Source organism: Perognathus longimembris, chromosome 5 (genome assembly GCF_023159225.1).
Source record: "Perognathus longimembris pacificus isolate PPM17 chromosome 5, ASM2315922v1, whole genome shotgun sequence".
NCBI classification, from domain to species: domain Eukaryota; kingdom Metazoa; phylum Chordata; class Mammalia; order Rodentia; family Heteromyidae; genus Perognathus; species Perognathus longimembris.
Window position 1 is genome coordinate 60,456,294 of NC_063165.1, and position 24,206 is coordinate 60,480,499.

General features: G+C 44.1%; 1 protein-coding gene across 1 annotated transcript in view; it reads left to right on the plus strand.

Moving 5' to 3' along the window:
* Nucleotides 1-14,033: 14,033 nt before the first annotated feature.
* Dgkg (diacylglycerol kinase gamma) overlaps nt 14,034-24,206 on the plus strand; it is a 231,081-nt gene continuing 220,908 nt past the window's right edge. Inside the window, exon 1 of the mRNA XM_048347002.1 lies at nt 14,034-14,207. The gene's annotated coding sequence lies outside the window, so the exon portion shown is untranslated. The remainder of the gene's footprint in view (nt 14,208-24,206) is intronic.

Here is a 24,206-nt window from a genome sequence, read left to right on the forward strand (position 1 = left end):
TTTCTGGTGTGTGTACACGCACGTGCCGCTACTGGGACTTGAATTCACAGCCTAGGCACTGTCCCTTAGCTTTTTTGCTCAAGGCTGGCACTCTACCTCATAAGTCATGGCCCCACTCCCAGATTTTTGGTTGTTAATTGGAGGTAAGAGTCTCAGAGACTTTCTTTTTTGAAGCTAGTTTCAAACCATGATGCTCAGATCTCAACCTCTTGAGTAGCTAGGACTATAGGTATGAGCCACTGGTGGCTGTCTCCAAATTTTCTTTCTCTACATTTTTTTCTGGCAAGCAATTACATTATGTGGAACACCAGAATCTACATCTTATCCCTTCTTCTTGTCATCGCCCAGGAATGTTTACTGCAAATATACCTTTTCTCTGCCAATTCCAGTTATGGGAAGAGGATGGAAGCAGTTCCAGCTGTTTGTGCCTACAGAGGAAATCAAAGGAAATGCCACATGGTGGTTGTTATTTAGGTGGAAAAGGTCACAATGATTGGAGAATGTCAGGAGAAAAGCTTAATGATAAATGATAAGCAAGGATGAGGAAAAAATGGAAAAAAAAACTGGGCAACTTAGATAGCAAAGGATCCTCACAGTGATCTACAAAAGGAAGAAAAGCAAAATGAGTGTCAGAGTGACCTGCCAAGGATAGCATAGCTGTAGAGCCTTGAGCTTATGGCTCAAATCCTAGAAGAAAACATGACTGTCTGTCATGGCCAAGCTATGACAGCTTTCTGAGGCTCAGACTTTTCATTTGTTAAATATTCATACTACTAGATTTCCTCTAGAGTTGGGACCATTGTCCCATTGAAGTGACCTGTGCAGAAGAGATAGAGGGTTAATTTCAGGCACGCTTATTCCTTGTTTGCCTCTACTTCCCTTCTACCAGTTGTCCTGGGGCTAGGTTCTTCCTGCTCTGCAAGCCTAGGAACATTCCTGCATATGTGTGGGGTGCTCTCTGGCCCACCCCTCTCCTTGGTATTTGGAGTATACTGGCTAAAGAATATGCCCTGGACATGTCTCCCCACCCAAGAAATTCTATGCTCTTCTGGGCTTGGAAACAAATGTGCTGACATCGACTTCTCTGGAGGCATAAGAATCTATTGACTATGAGGAGAACAACAGGGGTATAGAGCCTGGGCCTTAATGTCTGACAGAACTGTGTGTGTCTCCCGCTGCTGACTTTGCTTTGCAAAGCTCAACTAACTTCCCTGAGCTTCAGGGTCTGGTCTTGCTCTTGCAGGGCAATGGAGAAAATGAAACAGTGCAACTCAGAAGAGAGCACCTGGCTCACAATAAGCAGAGGGTGTATATCTTCCCGTTTCTTCTTTTAAATATTTCTTGAGACACCAGGGAAGACTGGGAACTAAGTAATTTCTAAAATTACTATTGAATGTGCCTGTCAAAAGAAAGGAACAGAAAAATAAGCATCCAAAATCCAACAAATAAGGTGATTCTTACTGCAGATTGATGGCAAATGGGTCTGGTTCCTGTTCTTTCCTTTCTTATTTCAAAGCTGAAGAAATGAGGTAACACCAATACCCAAGATGAAGAAGCAGCTGTCTCCAAGTATTTATGTTTTTGAGTTTAATCTTTTTAAATACAAAAAGAAGACTGTCAGGCTGGGAAAAGTGTTCACAGGAGGTGGAAATTGGGGGACATGGTTCAAAGGCAACCTGTGCAAAAATGGTACCAAGTCCCATTTCATCCAACCAATAAGCCAAGTATGATGGCAAATGCCTGCCATCCTAACTATGGGAGATGTAAACAGAAGGATCATGGGTCCAGGCTGAATTGGCTAGAAACATAAGATTCTATTGGAAAAAAATAAAAAGTAGAAAGAACTGAAGCATCCATGACTCAAGTGGTAGAATGCTTTTCTAACAAGTGTTACACTCAAAGTTTAAAACTCCAGGATCGAGATGTACTGTACTCATAAACTGACATGGTGAATTGTAACCCCTCTGTACAACTACTTACAGATAGTAAATAAATAAAAATCTGAATCCGAAAATAAAACTTCCAGTAAAAAGAAGATGAGAAGAGGAAGAAAAGAGGGGAAAGGGAGGAGGATAGAGAAAGAGGAGGAGGGGGAGGAGGAGGAAGAGAAGGAAGAAAGGAGGTGGAGAAAAAGAAAGGAGGAGGAGGAGGAGGCATTGATGGCTGTCATCTAGAACAAAATCCATAGCAACACTTTAAATGACACGTTTTGCCTATTAGCATCTTGGCATGTGAACTCAGTTTAGGTTCCATCTCCCCTCACTTCCAAAAGCAAGAGAATACTTCTGTATTACAAAATCATAGAGAGATCGTCGAGTTGAAGCAAATATTTCTATTAATTTTATTGATCAAATATGAGGACAGGAAAGGAAACTTCATGCAATAAGGTACTTCAAGCTTTGTCTTAAGATCTGAGAAGGAAGACATAAGTTCACTGTCTGCTGATGTTCATCACTGTCCAAAAGTCTGAGAAGGGCTATGTGACCTTACCTGTACCCTCATCACCTTGGGAGAGCCCATCACCTGTGATTCTCAGCACAACACTCCCTCACTCGCAGATACTTGGTGACACTTCTATTGATGAATTCCTGGAAGGATAGTCAATCTGAGAGTTTTCTGGAGGTAGAGCCCAAAGGAATAGGTTAAGCATTCACCTGTGGGAATCTGAACTGAGCTGTGTCTCCTTCCTGTCCCAGCATACTACTCTAGCATGGCCTGAAGGGTAGAAGAGTATGCTAGTTTGTAATAGTTCCGCCGGAGCTGAAGGAAAAGCATCTCTGATCTCTATCATTCACAAATTGCTGTGGTACAAGTGCTCCCATCACAGCTAGTTGACATCCCAACAAAGAGTACTGAACACAGAATCAGGAAGAGGTGAGCAACCGCCTCTCTCTAGGTGCTGAGGCCACCACTGGCTGGAATGGTCAATGGGTCTTTCCATGTCACAGAAAGGCCCCAACTAGCCTTTAGGACACATATTAGGAATAATCACCTGATTCAGAGAAGTTCCCCTACCCATGCCTACTAGATCCACTATGCTTCTCCCCTTGATATCACCTGTGAGGCCATGGTGTCATCTTATGACCTCATGCCAATCCTCCCATGTGAACACAAGACCCTGTCTTCATTTCCATTTCCTCAGCAACTAGCAATGTGCCTTGACAAAGTAGACATATAAAGAATGTTACCAGCTGGAGCTCAGTGGCTAACCCCTGTAATGCTAGCTATTCAGAAGACTGAGATCAAAGGGCCAAGGTTAGAATCCAGCCTGGGCTGGAAAGTCCTTGAGGATCTTATCTCCAATTAACCATCAAAAAACAGGAAGTGAGGGGCTGGGGATATAGCCTAGTGGCAAGAGTGCCTGCCTCGGATACACGAGGCCCTAGGTTCGATTCCCCAGCACCACATATACAGAAAAACGGCCAGAAGCGGCGCTGTGGCTCAAGTGGCAGAGTGCTAGCCTTGAGCGGGAAGAAGCCAGGGACAGTGCTCAGGCCCTGAGTCCAAGGCCCAGGACTGGCCAAAAAAAAAAAAAAAACAGGAAGTGGAACTGTAGCTCAAGTGATAGAGTACCAGCCTTGAAGAAATGATCTAAGAAACAACATCCAAGCCTCGAATTCAAGCCCCATTACACACACACACACACACACACACACACACACACACACACTATGTTCACTTGATTTTTATTGAATGTATCCCAGAGTGAACAAATGAATGCTCCGTGGAAGGGAGGGGGAGGACCAAAGAAGCGATCATTAAGAATTTACAGAGTATCTTATTTAAAAAAAAAATGGGGCTGGGAATATGGCCTAGTGGCAAGAGAGTTTGCCTCCTATACATGAAGCCCTGGGTTCAATTACCCAGCACTACATATATAGAAAACAGCCAGAGGTGACGCTGTGGCTCAAGTGGCAGAATGCTAACCTTGAGCAAAAAGAAGCCAGGGACAGTGCTCAGGCCCTGAGTCCAAGGCCCAGAACTGGCAAAAAAAAAAAAAAATAAGTGATATATTCTTAGGGAGTGGACAAAACCAGGACCAATAAGAGGAAATTTCAGGGGAGAAGCTTTATCTGAAAAAAGAAAGAAAGAAATGTTTCCAGCTCCTAAAGATCTGTAGAATTCAGATTTCTGCTTTCTGCCACTTTTTCTGTTAGTGGAGCCTGTCTATCCCAGGAGGTGGGAGACTAGTTGTTTTTGCCTTCATCCAAGGCAGAGTTGCCAACCTGGGGCCATTAGGACCCCATGTGCCTGGGCCAGGAGATTAATCACATCAAAAGTTCAGTTTGAAGCTAGGCATGGTGGTGTGTGCCTGTAATACCAGCTACTGGGGAGGCAGAGGTAGATGGATTACAATCTGACACACAGTCAAGCGCACAAAACCCAACTTGAAGAATAAACTAAAGTTAAAAGGGCTGAGATGTAGCTCAGATATTAGAGTATGAGTCTAGCAAGTGTAAGGACCTGAGTTCAAAGACAAGTACAGCAACAGTAACACTCTATCCTGGCCTCAAATCCTACCTGCCTCTAACACTCTAACAGATAAGAGTTTTTACTATTAACACAAATATTAAAAGACATCCACTGATGTGTAGCCCAGCAGAGCTTAGGAAACATTCAGAGTCATAATCTTAATCATAGTCATAATCTTGAGTATCTTCTCTCAGTAAATGCATGGATGAGATCCTGTAGCAGGTGTTCAGCATTTCTCTCTCCATGACTTTCTTGATTCTCTCCCTTTTATATCTTTACCTCAGAGTGCCTTTCTCACCACCACCTTCCTCCATCTTCCCCATGTGGCCCATTACTTTTGTTCTGACTACTGATCTGTGAGCCTTCTCCAAGACAAGACAGCAACACCCTGTCTGATGCTGAACACAGTACCTGTACCCACACATACTTGTTACACAGCTTCCCATTCTCACAAATGAGAAACAGAATATGATTCCTATCCTTCTGACTGGCTAAACTCCTGGAAACACCTAGAAACAATTTGCAATACAGTAAGCTGTGAAGCTAGCCAGCGATCTGTGAGAAGGCAATTTGGAAACATTCTGAATCCCCAATTCACATCCTTCTAGGGCCAATTGTAAAAGTCTTTTTCACAGAGACACATGACTGCAAAAAAAAAAAAAACAACTTTAAAACATAGACAGTTCCCGACTTAGGAACACGTTGTGTTCTGAAAGTCTATTTATGAAATTGTTGTTTGAATTAGAATATTCTTTCTCATAAGCCACGTTCAAAAGAATAACTGACAGCAAAGCTGTGACTCAAGACATGCAGAGGAAAATAAGAAGCAACAAAGCTATACTTTCTTTTAAACATCACCAAAGAGACCTATAGAATGTGTCAGACCACACATCACCCATGTTCAAGGGCTAATAACATGAAGGAATACAATGAGGAGATAAATCAGTTTGTCTTGGTGTGGATGCTGGCACTTGAGGGAAGCAAGCTGCATTTGGAGCAGAGACTTATGAGAAAAGGGACGCCTCCACTGCTGCTCAGCCCAGGCAACAAAGCTCCTGCTTCAGGGTATGGATGAGCCACCTGCAGAGTTTGTTCCAAAGTCACATTGCCAGTCTCTCCCTTCAGTCAGTGAATCTCAGGAGGGCTCAGGAATAGGCATCTGAACACACAGTCAGGAGAGTCTGACAGGCAATGTGAGGACCACACCAAGGGAAGGGGAGGTCACTTCCACCTAGGACTGGGCTGAAGCCTCTTCCTAGGACTTCTCTAGTTAGCACAGGAAGCCTTTATCTTTCTCCTATTTCCTTCTCCAATAGAAGAAGATGCTACATAACTCTGTCACTTCACAGGATATGCATGAGAGATTTGGGACTAGAGGCACAGGTCAGAGAGAAAAGAATCTCCATCATTCATTTAACAAACATTGAGGGATGAGGTTCAGCTGATAAGCCAATCATTAGAATGAATAAAATAATATCTACTACTCTGAGGCCTCTTTCTTCCAGTAAGTAACTCCAGTGCTAGTAGAATTGGGTAAACTCTCAGGAAAAAGGGGGGATTATTGTAATATCATCTTCTTTAGAGATGAGACAGAGAGGGGAGGGAGAAGGAAGGCTAACGTATTTACTAAATAATTTAGTTTAATTATTGCATTGGTCTGCATTTAAAATCTACTTGGAGAATCAAGACAAAGACTTCAAAAAATTAAGTCAGGTAATTATAGACTACTTTTCCATAACTTCTCATATTGTTCACAAAAGCTGAGAAGGTCTGGGTGCTGGTGACTCCCACCTGTAATCCTAGCTCCTCAGGAGGTGGAGATCTGAGGATCACGGTTCAAAGCAAGTCTGGACAGGAAACTCTGTGAGACTCTTATCTCTAATTAACCACCAGAAAACTGGAAGTGGAGCTGTGGTTCAAAATGGTAGAGTGCTAGGCTTGAGCAAAGAAGCTCAAGGCCCTGAGTTCAAGCCCAGAGAACAAATAAATAAATAAATAAACTGAGAAGGAAGTTAAAGAAGGTTCAATGGGAAAGGAAATGGAGACAGCAAACAAGTCTTCTGGTTTCTGATACCAGCTTTGCCATTTACTGGCTGGGACTTCCTGAGCCAATAACCTATGTAAGCAGGAGGTTAATGGTTCTCTCCTCACAAGGCTCTCAGAAGAGTTAACAAATAAGTCTTCACAAGCCTGGCACATGATAAAGTGCTCCTTTTGCAAACTTTGAAAGTGGAAATAAAGCCAGGTGCCAGTAGCTCATGTCTATAATCCTCACTAGTCTGGAGGTTGAGATCTTGGGACTATGGTTCAAAGTCAACCCAGGCAGGAACATTAATGAGATTCTTATCTCCAATTAACCACCCCAAATCCAGAAGTAGAGGTGAGTTCAAGCCCCAGTGTCAGCACAGAAAAAGTAGAGAATGAGAGAGAGTAAAAGGGAGGAGGAGGAAGAGGAGATGGAGAAGAGGAAGAAAGGGAAGTAGGGATGGAGAGAAAGAGAGAGGGAAAGGCAAGAGGGAAGAAAAAGGGTAGGAGGAATAAAGGGAAGGAAGAAGGAAGAAGGGAAGGAAGGAAGGACAAAATGGGAATAAATCTTTCTTCAATATCTACAAGGACATTTAGTTGTCTTTCTAAAATTCAATTTGATGTTATTATTATTATTACTATTTTGCCAGTCCTGGGGCTTGAACTCACAGCCTGGACACTGTCCCTGAGCCTCTTTGTGCTCAAGACTAGTGCTCTACCACTTAAGCCACAGCACCACTTCCGGCTTTTTCTGAGCAGTTTATTGGAGATAAGACTTATGAATTTTCCTGCCCTGTCTGGCTATGAACTATCATCCTTAGATCTCAGCCTCCTGAGTAGCTAGGATTACAAGCATGAGCCACCAGCACCCAGCTCAATTTGATATTATTGATGCCACCCATGTACAATACTTGGGAGGGTGGAAAGAAAAGAGTTAAGTATAGTCTAGAGATAGATGACTGTTCCACAAATGGACATGGCTGTGAATATGAAGCAGTCACAAGTAACTATAATATAGCATACAAGGCAGCCTGTGATAAGTACTACAATCAATTATAAACAAATTCCAATGGGATTCCAGTGGGAGGATAATTAGCTTCACCAGAGTAGATTTAAGAGGTAACACTAGCCAGGCACTGGTGGCTCACCCTTGTAATCCTACTTACACAGGAAGTTGAGATCTAAGGATCACAGTTTGAAGTCAGACGAGGCAGGAAAATCAGTGAAACTCTTACCTCCAATTAACCACCACAAAACCAGAGGTGGAGCTGTGGCTCAAGATTTAGAGCACCCAGGTTGTCACCTAGGCCTGCATGAGAAAGGAAGTCTAGAAGCAACATAAGTAGGAGAGATAGAGGGATAGGTGCCCAATATGTTTGGAAAATGAAGCAGGGAGTGTGCATAGGCTAGGATCCATTCATGGAGGGCCCTGAATACCATTTTAGGGAATATTAACTTTACTGTAAATCCATAATAATGATAATTTCATGTATTAGCAATCTACTACGTGAAAGACACTGTGCTAAACTATGTATAAATATTTCTTCTAAGTTCAGCAAAACCTTCACATATGTGTTATTACACCTATTTTAAGCGTAAAGCATCTGAAGCTTGGAGAGTTTTGACATAAATGAAGCACTGAGAGGTCTGTACTTAGAGAAAGCAACTCTTACATGCAGTAAATGGCTGAATAGATGAAAAGGAGTGTAGGTACTTTGGGGGCACCCTCAATTACTTACATAGTGTGACATTCGTCTCCCCACCCACCCCCTAAAACTGGTTGTCAAGAGATAAAGAAATGACCAGTATTTCTAAAAATGGACTGATCTCCAAAGTTCTGGGGGTTGGGCTGGCTTTGAAAGTGCATGGTCATTTATGGAATTAGAACCTTTTCCTCCCTGTGGTGTATCCCAGCCCTCCTCATGAGACGCTCCTCATTTCCCCAGGGACTACAGTAAAGAATTCCGAGCAATGCCTCCTGGCCAGGCAGAGCAGAAAACAGATGCAGAGTAGAGTAGTGGATCAAAATTAGCCTCTTTACAAGCCTATTAAAGTGTAAAGATTAGAGTCCATGCCTAAAATATAACAGGAAGGCCAAAGGCTTTTCTCTTCCTTTTTCTCTCTCCTTATGCACATTTCTCTTCCCTTCTTTTCACTGTCCAGCTCCTGATAAGCAATCATGAAAGCCACATCCTGGCAAGGAAGGTGTGTCCACCATTTTCCCCAAAGAAATCCACTGTGCACAACTTCAGTGACATTGTAGAGTTCCAGGCAGGCACAAGTTTGCAATATATTTATTAGATTTGAAGCCATCCAGCTTCTTTATTAAGTTTTCATGTTAAAATACTATCTTTAGGAGCACAGAGCTGCTGACCTGAATTACATTGCTGTTTCCTAGGAAGCACATAAGTGAGCAAGTGGTAGAATAACTGAGGTTTTATTTGTGGGGAGAGGGGGTAGCAAACTTTCTTAGGGTAGCAGATGATCTGTAATAGCAATGCTTTATATTTTGCACTTCTAAAATTGACAAAGAACTTATACATATGCTTCTTCTCTTAATCATTCCCCCACCCAGTGATATAGATATTACTATCTTGTCTTTATAAAAAGCAATCTTTTTAGAGACACCAACCTGACCTAGGTCTTTCAGTACCATTTAAATGGCGTACTTACTACTCTTAACCTCACAGCTTCTCTGTGTGCTTTTTTTCCAAGTTTATTACCTGGTGTTGTAGAGATTTTCCCATTTTGGCTTGTGGAAGGACTCTGGGCAAATCAGGCAGTGTTTAGATAGTACTTAGATAGAGACCATTTTCAACCTTCTTGAGTGTGTGTGTGTGTGTGTGTGTGTGTGTGTGTGTGTGTGTGTGTGTGTATGAGAGAGAGAGAGAATGTGTTTATGTATGTGCCAGTGCTGAGGCTTGAATTCAGGGCCGGAGCACTGTCCCTTAGCTTTTGTACTCAAGGTTGGTACTTTACCACTGGAGCCATGCCTCTACTTCTGACTTTTTGGTGATTAATTGCGGATCTGTTGCATAGTCTTCTCTGCACTGGCTTCAAACCAGGATCCTCAGATTTCAGCCCCTTGAGTAGTTAGAATTACAGATCTGAACCATTAGCACATAGCTCCAACCTCCTTACTTAACCTATTAGTAAAACCCTGAAGTCCACAAAGAGAATAACCCAGAGATGAATATACAAATACTATTCATGACCATCCTGTCCCCATTCCAGAATCTTACAATCAAAGCCAAGAAATTTCAGGTTAGGACTTAGCGAATACCAGTTTCCATTCTGTCGTTATATGATAAATTGGAAAGATCCTGTACCATCCACATTAGGTGGAAAGTAGCTCCTAGGTAATCCGAAGCAATCTTTGGTTTGTCTGTGTGAGAAAGGGAAAGATTAGGAAGTTCAACATAGCCTCAAGAGCCTGCTCTCAGGTCTCCTGGTCAGCCCATCTGATCTCAGTCATGCTCAGAGGGTTAAGTGCCACCAGCTTGTCGGACAGAGAAAGGAGAACTTAAAAATTTCCAGACACAGGCACCTGACTCAGCCCCTGCTTTGCCTTGGCAATGGTGATCAGGCATCAGCTGCCGGTTTGGATGATGTGTTCCCAGAGCAACATGGTGAGTGCGAGCTGCCAACACTGAAGTCTCCGGGAATGTAAAGTGTGGAGCCAGTTAAACATCCCAAATTGCCCTGTCTCTCAGAAACAAGGGTGACTCATCAGAGCACTTCAGTGACTGGGAAGGAAATTAGACAAGCCATAGGGCCTGAAAATCCATGTTCAAAAGCCCCCCTAGAGGAGGTAACAAACAGTACAAGAAATGTATCCAATGCCTAACATATGAAACTGTAACCTCTCTGTACATCAGTTTGACAATAATTTTTTTAAAGCTCCCTTAAAGCCCTGTCTCTTTTCTCTAACCTAGAACTACTACACACTCCATTCCCAGGCCTTCACTTTCCTGAAGCCCACATAGACTCTTGTAGCTCAGATCAGGTCTCCCTTCTCATCCACAGTCTGCTCTGCAGAATTGGAGGGGTATTTTTATTGGGTTTTCTTCTTGTTGTTGTTTTGTTTTGTTTTGTTTTTAGATCTATCAGGGAGCTTGAACTCAAAGCCTGAGTGCTGTCCCTGAGCTCTTTTTTCCCAAGGCTAGTGCTCTAGCACTTCAAGCCACAGCTCTACTTCCAGTTTTCTGGTGGTTTATTGGAGATAAGAGTCTCATGGACTTTTCTGCCTGGTACAGTTTTGAACCACTGTGGTCCATTCACAGCCTTCTAAGTAGCTAAGATTAAAGGTGTGAGCCACCAGCACCCAGTTGTCTGTAGAATTTTTTATTGCTGTTGTTCTGGTCCTGAGATTTGAACTCAAGGCCTGAGTGGTGTCCCTGAGATTTCATTCTCAAGGCTAGCACTCTACCACTTGAGCCACAGGTCTACATCCAGCATGTGTGTGTACGTGTGTGTGTGTTTGTGTGTGTAAATTGGAGATAAGAATCTCACAGACTTTCCAGTCTCACACCTTTCCCTGGGCTGGCTTTGAACCTTGATCCTCAGATCTCAGCCTCCTGAGTAGCTAGAATTACAGGCATGATTCACCAGTTCCTGGCTTGCTCTATACAATTTGATGCTTGATTCTGTACTTCTTTTTCTTACTTCTTAAGCCATGTAGAGTGCTTGTGTTACAGCTAGTACAGATTGCATATTCTGCAATGAGGGCAACTAACCTTTCTCCTTAGTACTCACGGTTTACCTTCCTTAGAGTGCCATCAAAGAGCAAAGATATGCACAGGCTCACAGAGTCCTGATTTCCAGACTCTTCCTGCTTGCCTTGTGTTCACACATACAGTAAGTGCTCAATAAATCCTTGCTGGTTTTGCTGTGGCTTCAGACTTTCAAAGATGAGCTCAGCAGCCAGACTTCTGTGCAAATTAGGTAAAGACCCTCCTCCCTCTACCAGTTGCATGGCTGGGCAAATAGAGCATGGAATGGGCACTCTTGGCTGGGAAGTCTGTGCAGCAAACCACATGTACCACCTAGCCAGGGCATCTTTACCACGCCTGCCCTCAGCTTTCCATTCTGATGGTGAGGGCTTACCTTGATAGAGCAGGCATCAGCCCCTTGCCAGCTTGTTTCCTAGCATCCTCTTGTTGAAAACAGACAAAACAAACAAACAAAATAAAATAATACCTGTAGCCGTTCCTTTCTAGACTCCTAGCAGGGCATTTGGAGGCCTTGTACCACAATATCCCAATTATTTTCTAATGAGAAGGTCCAGAACTCACCATGAATTGTTATACTTCTTGGCCTTTGCCTTCTTTCCATCTGGAGTGCCTTTCCCACTGATCATTGGGTGAGACCCCATTCCCCTTTCAGATCTAACCCCCAAGTCCACTTCTTGCACACTGCACCAATCAGACTAACTGCCCTTGGGGTTTCCTGCTACCCACATCCCTCTTTCACCTTGCATTAAGGACACTTATTAATTCTTCTCCCGTGTGTTACCAGCAAGGAATCCAGTAGTCAGCTGTCATTTGGCCCCTGTCCACACAGACTCCTGTGTACTCATCTGCATCAACCCAGATGCTTAATTTAGCACTGCTCCAAGTCCCCCCAAGAAAATCTATCCATTTACAAATTATTGAGCAATATTAACTTTACAGATGAGTCATTTTTTAGGAATGAGTACTTTCATAGGCTACCTTACAATAAAATTTTCTCACTCACCAAATCCATACTTAGCATCCCTACCCTGGATTTCTCTCATTATTCCTCCCCAGCATGTTCCCAGTTGAGTTTCCACACTCTGACTTTGTCTTTCTCCCCTATTTGTCCCTTCAAACTCATTTCTTCCTGTTCTAATAGGCAGACTGACTTAATGATTTAGTCCTGACTCGTATTTGCTATCACGCATCCCTCTGTTCATTGTAATACTCAGTCAAATAAACCTTCTTTAAAATGAATCAGGAATGACCAGGGGCAGAATGTTTATCCTGAGGCTTATATACAGGTGTTTCTCTCCATGGAAAATGCTGCGCAAAAGAAGAGATGTATACAGTAAGGTTGTTCTCAGGTTTGCCTCCACCTAGGATAGGATAAAAACAATTCTAAGCCTTTTCTGTGTCTTCATTCCCCTTTCTTTCAAAGCAGGCCCCAGAACTGGAGTCAGGGGAAAGTAACTAGAGGCTTCTGATCCAGCTCATCTACCATGTGAAACCTTGGGGAACCATGGGCCTTAGTGTTCCATCCATCCCATCAGCCTGCCTGCAGATGGCCCTGTATGAAGACTGACTACCAGGGGCCTCAAGGCTATTTGCCATTCCTGTTTGCAGCTTCTTCTCCAAGTGGCCAAACATCCAGGACCCCTCCTCGCCTCTGCACTCTGCGCTCTACAGAAAGCTTTTCTTGGCTGCAGTCCTGGCTCAGGGACCTTCCTTGCCCGCTGGCGGAAAAGAATTCTCAGCTGTGGAAACTGGTAAATTCCACATATTTTACAGATGAGAGTCTAAACTCCTGGTGACTCTAAATGTGGTGTGAAATGGACAGAAGTCATCCTGCTGGTGTGACGTGCCTGAAATAGCATCCCTACGACCATGGCCCCCACGCAGGCATGCACGTCATGGAAAGAGAAGAAGTAACAAGTCGGGGTGCCTTGGCCAATCGTGGTGCCTGTCTCCTAACTTCTCATTCCCAGATCCATTCTTTTCTTTTCTATGGTTTTTATTTTTTAATTGAAGGAAAACTGTTCAAGGTCATCTAAAAACAAAGGAGGGAATTTACAATTCTCAGTCAGTCCTGAGACTTCATCCATCCTTTAGACCCTAGCTCTGGCTTGCTGTGTGTGTCCTTACCCACATAGCATGAAGAAACAGTCACCAATTTACTGCCACCGGGGTAAGGGTTGTCCAAGATGTCCCCAATGATTCAGATACTAACGTGCCCATGCTCCTGGGCAATATAACTTGTTGATTTTTAAATATAAATATTTTTTCTCCGATTTGGTTGGGATATTTAGATAGTCTAGACCCCTGCATGTCTAAGTTGAGAAAAGTAAACACCCCATGGAGAATTTATTCGTTACAAAGTTGTCCTCCGTGGCCAGGTCAGCGGACTTCTGGCACCCAGCATGGCTACATCCTCTCCAATTTTCTAACCTCTCCTCCCAAACCAAATCCCTGCCTGGAAGAAGCCTGATTGATGACCCGCGCGCAAAGGGCATCGTTTCCCCCTGAACAGATGCGCATTCGTGTGTGTGTGTATGCGTGTGTGCGTGTGTGCGCGCGTGTGAGGCGCGTGTCTGTGCGCGCGCGCGGGTGTGTGGCGGGGGCGGGCTCCGCAGTGAGAGTGGCAGCTGGACTTGCCAGGCGGTGAGGGACAGGGTGCAGAACCGCAGTGCCGTAGTCGCTGGCAGGCGGTAGAGAGAAAGTGCTTTGGAGCGGCGCCCCCCACCCCCACCCCGCGGCAGAGGCAGAAGACCCCGGAGCTGCCACCCACTTCCCCCAGGCGGGCTGCCAGATCTGCACGGCGCGCACTCGGGTTGCCATCCCCCTCCCCGGAGGGCTGCGAGGGCGGGAGGACGCCCCAACGCCAGCTCTGGTCCCCTTTCCGTCTCTCGGTTCCTCTTTCCTCCCAAGTAAGGGAATACGCGGCGAGGAAGAAGCTCCCCCGGGGAAACGCGGAACCAAGTGTTGCATGGAGAGGTAAGGCGGCTTCTGGCGCGACAGAGGGGTCTCTGGCTCTGGGAACGTGGGGTGCAGCAACTTGGGAAGCGAGGGCAAAGCCAGAGTCGGTCCCGCTGCCGGGAAGGGGGCTGCAGATGAGCTCTGCAGAGGGACGGTGCCCCCACGCCACAAAACCTTGCAGGGGAGGATGCTCCACTAGAGGGGTGTGGGCACGGCCAGAGGTACAGGATGGAGCGCCGGCTGGCTCCCTCTTCAATTAGGAGCACCCCCCCCCCCAAATAAACACACCCCAAATCTGTACGGGCGAAAAGCGGCCTTGGTGCAGACAGTTTGCTAAAAACAGCTGGTCCAGATTTCTTCCCTCATGTATCCTGGCTCCTTGGTATCCAGCTCAGGCTCCAAGGAGCACAAGGGCTGTGAGGAGCCGGGGACGCGATTCCTCATGCTGGGCTACCAAAGCCTTCAACAGTCCCGTGGGGTTCGAAGACTTTGGGACACTCCAAGCCCAAAGCCTCTGGGGTGGTGGATTTAAAGAGAACGTAGCAGCTTCAGCAAATCAAAGAATGGAGGGTCAGGAAGAGAATCTAAAGCTGTCCCCATTAAGTCACCAGATGTGACCCTGTGTTTGTGTCTTTGAACGATGCGCATCTAGAATCACCTGTGGGGCTTTCGAAAGCTCCACCTGTTCACCTCACCTGAGAGTCCTCCTCCTCCCCTGGACCAGTGAATGAGAATTTGGGGAGGGGGCTGTGGAGTTGCCCAAAGCCCTACAGGTGATTGTGTTGCACCGCCTCCACCCTGCCGTGAAAGCACGGGACAGCAGGGAGGAGGCGCTCCCAGATGGAGACGATCTGGCTGAGAACCCTAGGGTGGCAGAGACACCCCTTCCCCCGGCGGCCGGGGGGTCCACTGCAGCCCAGATGATTTGTGATTGCGCCGCAGTGGCGCGCGGAGGCCCTGGGAACCCGCGGGCACCCGGGCTGGAGCTGCGCGGGTGTCTCCCTGGTGGTCATTAGCACACGATGACCCCGCCTTGGGGAGGAGAGCTTGAGAGAGCTGTTTGTCTTGCTTTTATTAAAGGGTCTGGGGAGACGCACCACGAATCTGGGGGTGTTCAGCGGTCACCTCCAGACATGGTCAGGAACGGAAACTACTACCTCTCTGGTCCGATGGAGGCCTCGACTTTGTTATTTGGTGTCCGGGGTTCTCTGCATACAAAATACAGCTCTTAAAGCCAATTACTTGCTCATTGTCAATGGAGGACATTTGATCACAGGTTGCAAAGGTCAAGGTTTGGTCAGGACCCTGAGGGCACACACGCATTCACACACGCTTTTAGGCTCCATGCCCTTCTCATTCCAAGGATGTGTCCCTCTTGGGAAGGCATGGCGCTGTTTGTTATGTTAGAAAGGGCTATATTTGTCAGAAAGTCCACTTCGAATATAAATACTCATTAAATAAAGCAGCTGCAACTAAGCTCACTTCCTGTTGCTCTCCTAAGACTTTTCCGTTTAGGTCCAGCATCATACACATTATTATGATTTTCTAGAAGGGGGCTGGGGCTGGGAAAACAAATGTGCATTTCTCACCTTACATTTTGATGTAGTGTTTGGTACCGATCAACCAAGACATGGGGAGAAAATGTTAAGTAACAGAGCAGCTTGAAAGGTAGATTCTCAGAAATGGGAGCATCTCCTGGGATGGTCTATTCCAACTTCCTTTGATCCACCCAACTCCCTACAAGGACATCCACAGGTGTCAAGAGCCACCCCCCCCCCCTCAGTCATTCCCAGAGGCCCTGGCCAAGAGCTGGTCCCAGCCCCTCCCTTTGCCAGGGGAAGGGGAAGAAGAAAGGGAAGTGCTGTTTCATTGTGGTAAAAATTCTTTTTAAAAATATTGCACTACAACATCATGATATACTCTATCAGTGTAAAGAGTAATTCACATCTATTGCTAGAAATTGGGGAGTGGAAAAGTGTTTAAAGAAACACCACCCAGACCCCACACTGTTAATACATCAGCACATTTCTTTCCATCTATTTTTATGCCTTGAAATCATACCGTCCATAGGGGGCTGACATTTATAGGTAACCTAATAAATGTACTTTTAATGATGCTAAGCATTTTATATTCATTTTGTCATTTAGTCCTCAGAGGTCCCCCTGAGAAAGGTGTTATTATTATCAACCCCATTTTTTTTTTCTGGGATTGCAGAATTCAGGTGACTTGTTCCAAGGCTCACAGCTAGTAAGTGGCAGAGCCAGAATTCACACAGGCTGTGAGACTACAGAGTGTGGCTGTTTAGCCTCTGTAGCTATTGCTTCTCTGCTTTTATTTCTTAAGTGGTATGGTAGTAAAGGTCCTTCATGAACATCATTTTCCTGGCTATATATTATTACACTGTTAAGTCACTTAAGTTAGCAACTACAAAGAATTCTGGGCAAAGTCTTTACTGCATACTTTTCCAGTCACTTCCTTTGGCTAGATTCCCAGAAGTAGAATCACTGGGTCAGTGGGCATGATTTGAGGACTCTTGGAAATGTGTAAGAAACTACTTTGTAAAAGGACTCCAGCAATATAGGGTACTATTCACCAGAGTCCAACTCTGCCATAGTCAAAGCAGGTCATCCTCAGGGGTTCAGTTATCCAGAGTTTCACATGACCATGTACCACATGAACATCCCCTGGCCTCATGGGAGAAGGAATCACACATATTACTCTACTTTGTCCAGTCAAATGTTATTATGGAAACCCTACAGCTATGATGATTTTCATGTGAGTAGATTTTATGTGAGCAGACTTATTTTGCTAAACACCATATATTCACATGAAGCATACCACACTACTGTGCAATATATATGGTGTATGTTTACGAGTGCACGTGTGTATATGTTTAGCATCCCATTTCATCATATTCATATGATTCATCATCATAATCACATTCAGGTTGGGTTTGAATCTGGGTTGAGCCAGATTCGACCCATCAGTAATAGCTTCTTCACATGCTGACCATATTCAGTGAATTCTGATATCAAGTATCAGAAGTCCACAACCAAATCTTAGGAGGAGTTGATGTCATCTTACAAGATTTTTCAAACCAAACAAATAAAAATACTCAAGGTTGAAAGCTGTGCATCCGTGTCTCATGCCTCTAATCCTACCTATTCAGGAGGCTGAGATCTGAGGATCACAGTTCAAAGCCAGCCTGGGCAAGAAAGTCTGTGAGAGTCTTATCTCCAATTAACCAGCAGAAAACCAGAAGTAGGGCTGTGGCTCAAGTGGCAGAGCACTAGCCTGGAGCTGAAAAGCTCAGGGACAGTGCCCAGGCCCAGAGTTCAAGCCCCATGACCAATAACAACAACAAAAATACTCAAGGCTAATAACTACTAATAATTCAAAAATAAGGTTGTGTATATCATCACAAAAACAAACATCAACACAACACAGTATGTGTATATCAACACAAAACATGGAAGAAAATGTGGCAAACAGAAGGGAGATTATAATGTTAGACAATATGGCATTCCATGTCTCCTAACAACACACAAAAGACTGATTTTAAGAGAAAATAAATTGCATATGTGTGCCTTATCACCAGCTCTGCCACCAGCATTGAGATTACAATGTAGTCGTATAATCTGTTGTGGGTCATAGATATCAATTAAGTCCCATTCTAAGATCTACTTTTGCAAGACTCAGTTAAAATCTTGGTATGACTTTCTGGGAAGACCACCCCATGCTTATTGGGGATAGACCTCTCAGCTGTACCATAGCCCCTGTGCTGTTACTTATCTCAGTATAGCAAAGTCACTTATTTGCACACACACCACTAAGCTGTTAGGGCCGTAAGAGAAGACACCATGTCTATTTCATCCTCATATTCCCAGCACCTAAAACTGTGTCACTGCATAGGTGACTAATAAATGTGATGAGTGAGCAAATAAGAATTTTCCAGGTGCTATACTGGGTAGCATTTATCTTTCAGTGTATCTTTAGTCTCCTCAGGTAGGTTAGTCTCAGAAATGTACCTACAGCTTATCCGGTGTGGTACTGTCCATTTTCTATGTTCATTTAATTATCTAAAATGAAAGAAATATAAAATTTTAGTTCCTCAGTCACACTGGTCACATTTATCCTGCTTAAATGCCACATGTGGTTTCTACCTGCCATGTTAGAGAATGTGCATATATAATATTTCATTGCACAAAGTTTAATTGAGCTATGTTGATTAGAGTGAAAGTCTGGCACAAGGAAAGGTCTTTCTATGTCTATCCTGTTTTCTGCTGAATCCTACACAGTTCCTGGCCCAAAGGATGAGAAGAGAAAGAAAAGAGAGATGATGATGGTGAATGTCAGTAGTATTGATTGTGACATTTATCAGGCACACAGCTACATGTCCTACATTGTGCTATATTTGGATATGATTTGTCTCACTTAGTATTCATGCCACTACAAGCCTGATATTAACCCCATTTTATGGAAAGAAACTGGTCTGTGTTTGAGAGATTGGTAGAAGTAGATCCATACAACTTTAAGCCTCCTGTCCAAGGTCTTTTGCTTCAATCCTCTCAGCAATTAGCATACATGGTGATGTTATCATAAATTGCCACTGTCTTGGCTTTCCAGGAAGTCAGAGAAAGAGTACTTTTCAAGGTCTTCTGAGGGAAATAATTGGTATTGTTCAGGAAAGTAGACAGCATTTTGAGAGTGCAGGATTATGCTCAGATGCTCCAGAGGATTTGTCCCTGAATGGGGCTGACAGGGTGAAAGCAACCCACTTATAATGTGGTCTGATCAGAGGACCAAACCCTTAAAGAGCAAGGCAGCTAGCTTACTCCTCTTTGTGTTTCCCTGTGGGCAGTCCTGGCACCAGTTCCCAAGAGGAATACTGGCTTGGCCAGAACCCCTTCCACTGACTCACCCTGACCATAACCATTTGCTACAGTGCCCTACTGTCACTGTCACTTTGTCCCAGTTTTCTCTAATTTTTTATGTTTAAAGAATAAAATGAAAGCTTTCAAATGACATCTAATTGGCAACCAAGAAGAATTAGATGATCAGATCCTTCATTCTACGTTTCCTGTTTTTAAGCCCTCTAAATTCTAATTAAGAATCTGTACCACTGAGCCTATTATCAAGTGAAATAATACAACCCTCTATTAAACTTAGCCTTCCCTTCACATCCATCCTGTGCTTGTACAGAAGATACCTAGGACACAAATATAGAGCCTTTGCATTTATTCCTTATTTTGTCTTTTAGACTTCTTACCCAGCTTTTGCCCAGATCCTTCTAACCACACTGTTACCTGGTATTTCTACTGTCCCTTCCAGCTAGTTTCCAGCCATCTCCAAATGAATATGATGTTACCTACACTGTCAATGAAAATTATTCTGAGGCATTTCATTATATGTTCCATAAAGATATATTAATACTAATATCAATTCAACAACTAAGTAGCCCTTCTTTAGGAAATTTATTCATTCAGTCCATATTTCTCTATCTTTTAAAAAAGATCATTAGACGAGTCTTATCAGAGGTCTTGGTAAAACTCAGGCTTTCTATCACTGATATTTCCTTAATCTTCTGGCCAATAACCTTATCAAAGAAGCAGTTCTATTGGGCTGATATTAAGTACTTTCAGTGATACCATACTGGTTCCTAGAGGTCACCACTTCATTTTTAAAAGCTCATTGAGTATCCTATCTCAGAATGGCTCCTGGGATTGCCATCAATCCCTAAGGCAATTTCTTTTTACCAATTATTTTACCATTTAAAAAAATGACATGTATTTGCCACAAAGGTAAAGGTAACCATAGTGGCAATCAATGGTGGTGATGGTTATGATAGTAGCAATGGTGGTTACAGTAGTGATGGTGGTTATGGTGGTGGTGATAGTGGTAGTGATAGTGACCTTGGTGGTGATGGTAGTGATGGTAGTAATGGTGATATGTAGCAATTACAATGATGGTGATGATAGTGGTGATGGTGGTTAATGGTGGTGATGATAGTGACAATGGTGGTTATGGTAGTGATTATAGTGGTGGTGATAGTGATTAATAGTGATGACAGTGATGATAGTGATGATGGGAATAGTGGTGATGGTCATGCAATGGCAATGGTGAGGGTGAGGGTGGCTTTCTTGCTTTATGATTCCAGATGGGGTAAATCCTATGGTTTAGTGTTTTCAATTACATGTGTTGCCCTAGTGCCCTGAGAAACTTCTCATATTCAGCTGGGGTAAGAGATGTGCATGGGGGGCACAGCTAAGTTTTTCTAACATCATAGAAATAGTGATCAGGGAAAGAGCCAACAGAGCATCTGCTTCTAAAACTTCATCTTGAAAAACAAGAAACCGGTGCTAAACTCGGAAGCACATGTCTGTCATCCTAAATGAAGCAGGAGGATAGCAAGTTTTAGGCCAGCCTGGGCAACAGATTGATAACCTGTACCCCACAGACTCCCCCCCAAAAAGAAGAGCAGAAACACTTCATTCAAAAGGAGTGAGCCTTGTCTAGAATACACAGAAGAGATAGGAACCAGGATCTCCCTATTCTTTGATCAGTGCTTTTTCAAATTTTCTTTTTGGTGGTCTTGGGGTTCAAACTCAGGGCCTTGTACAAAATGGAGCCAAAAAAGATTTCTGAAGCAAGACACAAGCACAGAAAGAATAAGCTCAAGTAAAAGAATTTGTTGTTGTTGTTGTTGAAAAGATAAGAATAAACTTCCTTTACATATGTACCATCCTTAGAAAACAATGTATTTACATCTGTGATCTCTCTTGATTACACTCATGAGCGCATGAGACAGGCAATACATTGTTACAAGCCCCATTTCACCAAAGGAGTCTGAGACACCTTGCCTATGACAAGAAAAAGGAATGATAGAGAAATATGCAGTGGCCACCAACAGCTGATAACTCAAGACTTGCCTGCCCAACAAAATCTTAAGAGTTTTTGCTCCTCACTCTGGTTGGCATGGGCAATGGAGGGGGAATCTTCTCTCTTAAGGCATAAGCAGCATTGTCTATACAGGAAGGAATCTTCACTTTCCTGAGAGCTACTCTGGTAGGGAATTCCAAGAGGTAATATTTACAGTGTTAGTGATGGTGATGGTGGCTTCTTTGCTTTAAATATTCCAGACAGAGTAAAGATTAAAAGTCAAATAGGACAGCAGGAGACAGGTGCCAGTGATTCATGCCTGTAATCCTAGCTACTCAGGAGACTGAGATCCAAAGATCACAGTTTTTTTTTTTTTTTTTTTTTGGCCAGTCCTGGGCCTTGGACTCAGGGCCTGAGCACTGTCCCTGGCTTCTTCCCGCTCAAGGCTAGCACTCTGCCACTTGAGCCACAGCGCCGCTTCTGGCCGTTTTCTGTATATGTGGTGCTGGGGAATCGAACCCAGGGCCTCGTGTATCCGAGGCAGGCACTCTTGCCACTAGGCTATATCCCCAGCCCCAAAGATCACAGTTTGAAGCCAGACTGAGCAGGAAAGTCTTTGAGAGTCTTAGCTCCAATTAACCGTCATAAAGCTGGAAGTGAAACTGTGACTCAAGTGGTAGAGCTATATCCTTGAGCAAAAACAGGACAGAGCCCAGGCCCTAAATTCAGTACCAGGACACACACACACACACACACACACACACACACACACACAGAGAGAGAGAGAGAGAGAGAGAGAGAGAGAGAGAGAGAGAGAGAGAGATCAGCAGGAACATTTTGATCCTTAGATACTGAAATGCTTAAAATAAATGTTTTCCTTCCCCTCTGCATTTCTCTACCCTTTTTGGGGGGCAATAATCCATAGAGCTCTCCAGCTGCCTTAGTATCCCTTACCTCCAGTTAGAGTAGTTTTAAGAGAGAAAACTCTCTTCATCCCTCAGAGGGTGAGAGTTGCTCTTTTCAGACTCCTGGAGAGCCACACAAAGTGAGTGTTCACATTCGCCGCCTCCTATGCCATCCTCCACCTCATCAACAAAGATGTCCATGACCCCCAGAACCTGACCCCAGGACAACCACTGGTAGAAGTCCAGTCTCTTTTCTTTGTTCATGCCAGCATGCCCAGCAGACTTTAGCTGATCACAAAGGGATCTTTCTCAGCTATTAGGAAGCCCATCACTGTATCTTCCTATAGCTAGAGAAGGTCCTACTATTCCTGCAAGCTCACACTCTCCCAGATCCACAGTGCCATTTAAATCACGACACTGCTGTCCTGGAGACTCACTATCAGGAAACCAGTATCAAACAAACAAATATATGTTGAATGCCTTCTCTGTGCTAGTCATAGGATTCATTTCTGGGAAGGACCACATGGATTTCCGGCAACTAGATAGAACAGAGTCAGAAAATGATGTGAGGCAGCATTATCTTTAGATGGGAGTCAAGAGTGGGTCCTTTTCCAGTAATGTTACTGGACCAAGGAGGTCAAGCAATACTCCTTGGAGTTGAACTTGAACCAGAAGTGAAGGGCTGGGAAGCAAGTCCACAGTCTAGTGGGGCAATGGTGTAAGAAAAGGTTTGGAGCAATTTCTTCTTGTCTACAGTTCTGTGATGCTGGAACAAAAGTCATGGGTAGGAAAGTGATGGAGAAGAGCATGGAAACATGGGCAGAAGTTGGTCCAAGGAGGGCCTTATCTGTCACATTAAAGAGTGTAGCTTTTTTGTTTTTGTTTTTTGAGAGAGTAGAATGGGGACTGATAGGGTCAGGTTTTAACACTAGAGCAATCTCTTAGCTGTGCTGTTGGGAGGAGAGAAGACAGGAAGCAGAGATGCCCAGGGGAGTTTTTTGGAGTGGGACAGCATTGAGGTAATATGAAGGCTGAATAGATGGTAGTACCAACAGAGGGTGGAACAGAACAGGGGGGAACTAGTAACTAAGGCTGTGAAGAGAGTGAACAGGGCAGAGAAACCAACGGTAGCCCTCCAGTCTCCTTCTCTGTGGACCTAGGAGGGCAGTGACCTTTTTTTTCCCCCTCTGGTACCAATACTGAGGATTGAACTCAGGGTCTCTTGCTTAGCTTTTTCACTTAAGGCAGTACTCTACCACTTCCTCCTCTTCCAGATTTTTGCTGGTTAGTTGGAGATGAATCTCTTGGATTTGTCTTCCCAGGCTGGCTTCAAACTGCAATCCTCAGATCTCAGCCTCCTGAGTTGGTATAATTGCAAAAGTGAGCCACTGGCTGCCAGCAAGAGAGAATGAGAATGGTGACTTTATCCACCAAGAAAACCAAGGAACAGGAACAGAGTAGGGTCAGGTAATGAGCTCAGATAATGGCACATTAAATTTGAGATGTCAATGAGAGAGCCAGTTGGAGATGTAGTTGGGTAGATGAACGATTTTGAAGAATTAAAGTTATACAATGGAAGGAGGAACACTAGAAAAATCTGGAAAATTAAAAATAAGTGTAAATCATTACACATGAAGAAATGGAATAGTGATCAAAAAGTATGCTGCAATCAATATACTAAATATAAAAATATAAAATTGTTCATGAAAGGAAAAGAAGGAATGGAAGATAAGTTGTAAAAAAAAAAAAAAAAGTATAGAGCACACAAAGCTCAGAAAGAGCGCTCAATCCCTGAGTGCAAGCCCCAGGACCAGGGGAAAAAATTAACTATAGCATTACAGTATCTGCTCCTGGCCCCCAAAGGTTCATGTTTATTTTGCAATGTGGACATTTGCATTCAAGAGTCCCAAGGCAAACTGTGTGAACCTCACCAAAATCACAACATCCCCATGCCAAAGTGGACCCTGTGAGTTAATCCTACAGCATCTGGGTCAGTGGATGAGATCCTGGCCTGGGGCCACCCCAGCATGACCCTGCTGGATGCAGCCCACAGAGCCACTCTGGTGCCTGGATCTGTGGCCTTCGCCTTTGCTCACTGTTTCCCATTCCCAGGTCCAATGTCTGACCACCACTGCTTCAGCTTGCTGCTTCTGTCAGGCTCTGTACAGACCTCACAGCCAGATTGTCCAGCCTCGAAGGTGCTCATATGAAACCTCAGGGGAGCATCCACAAC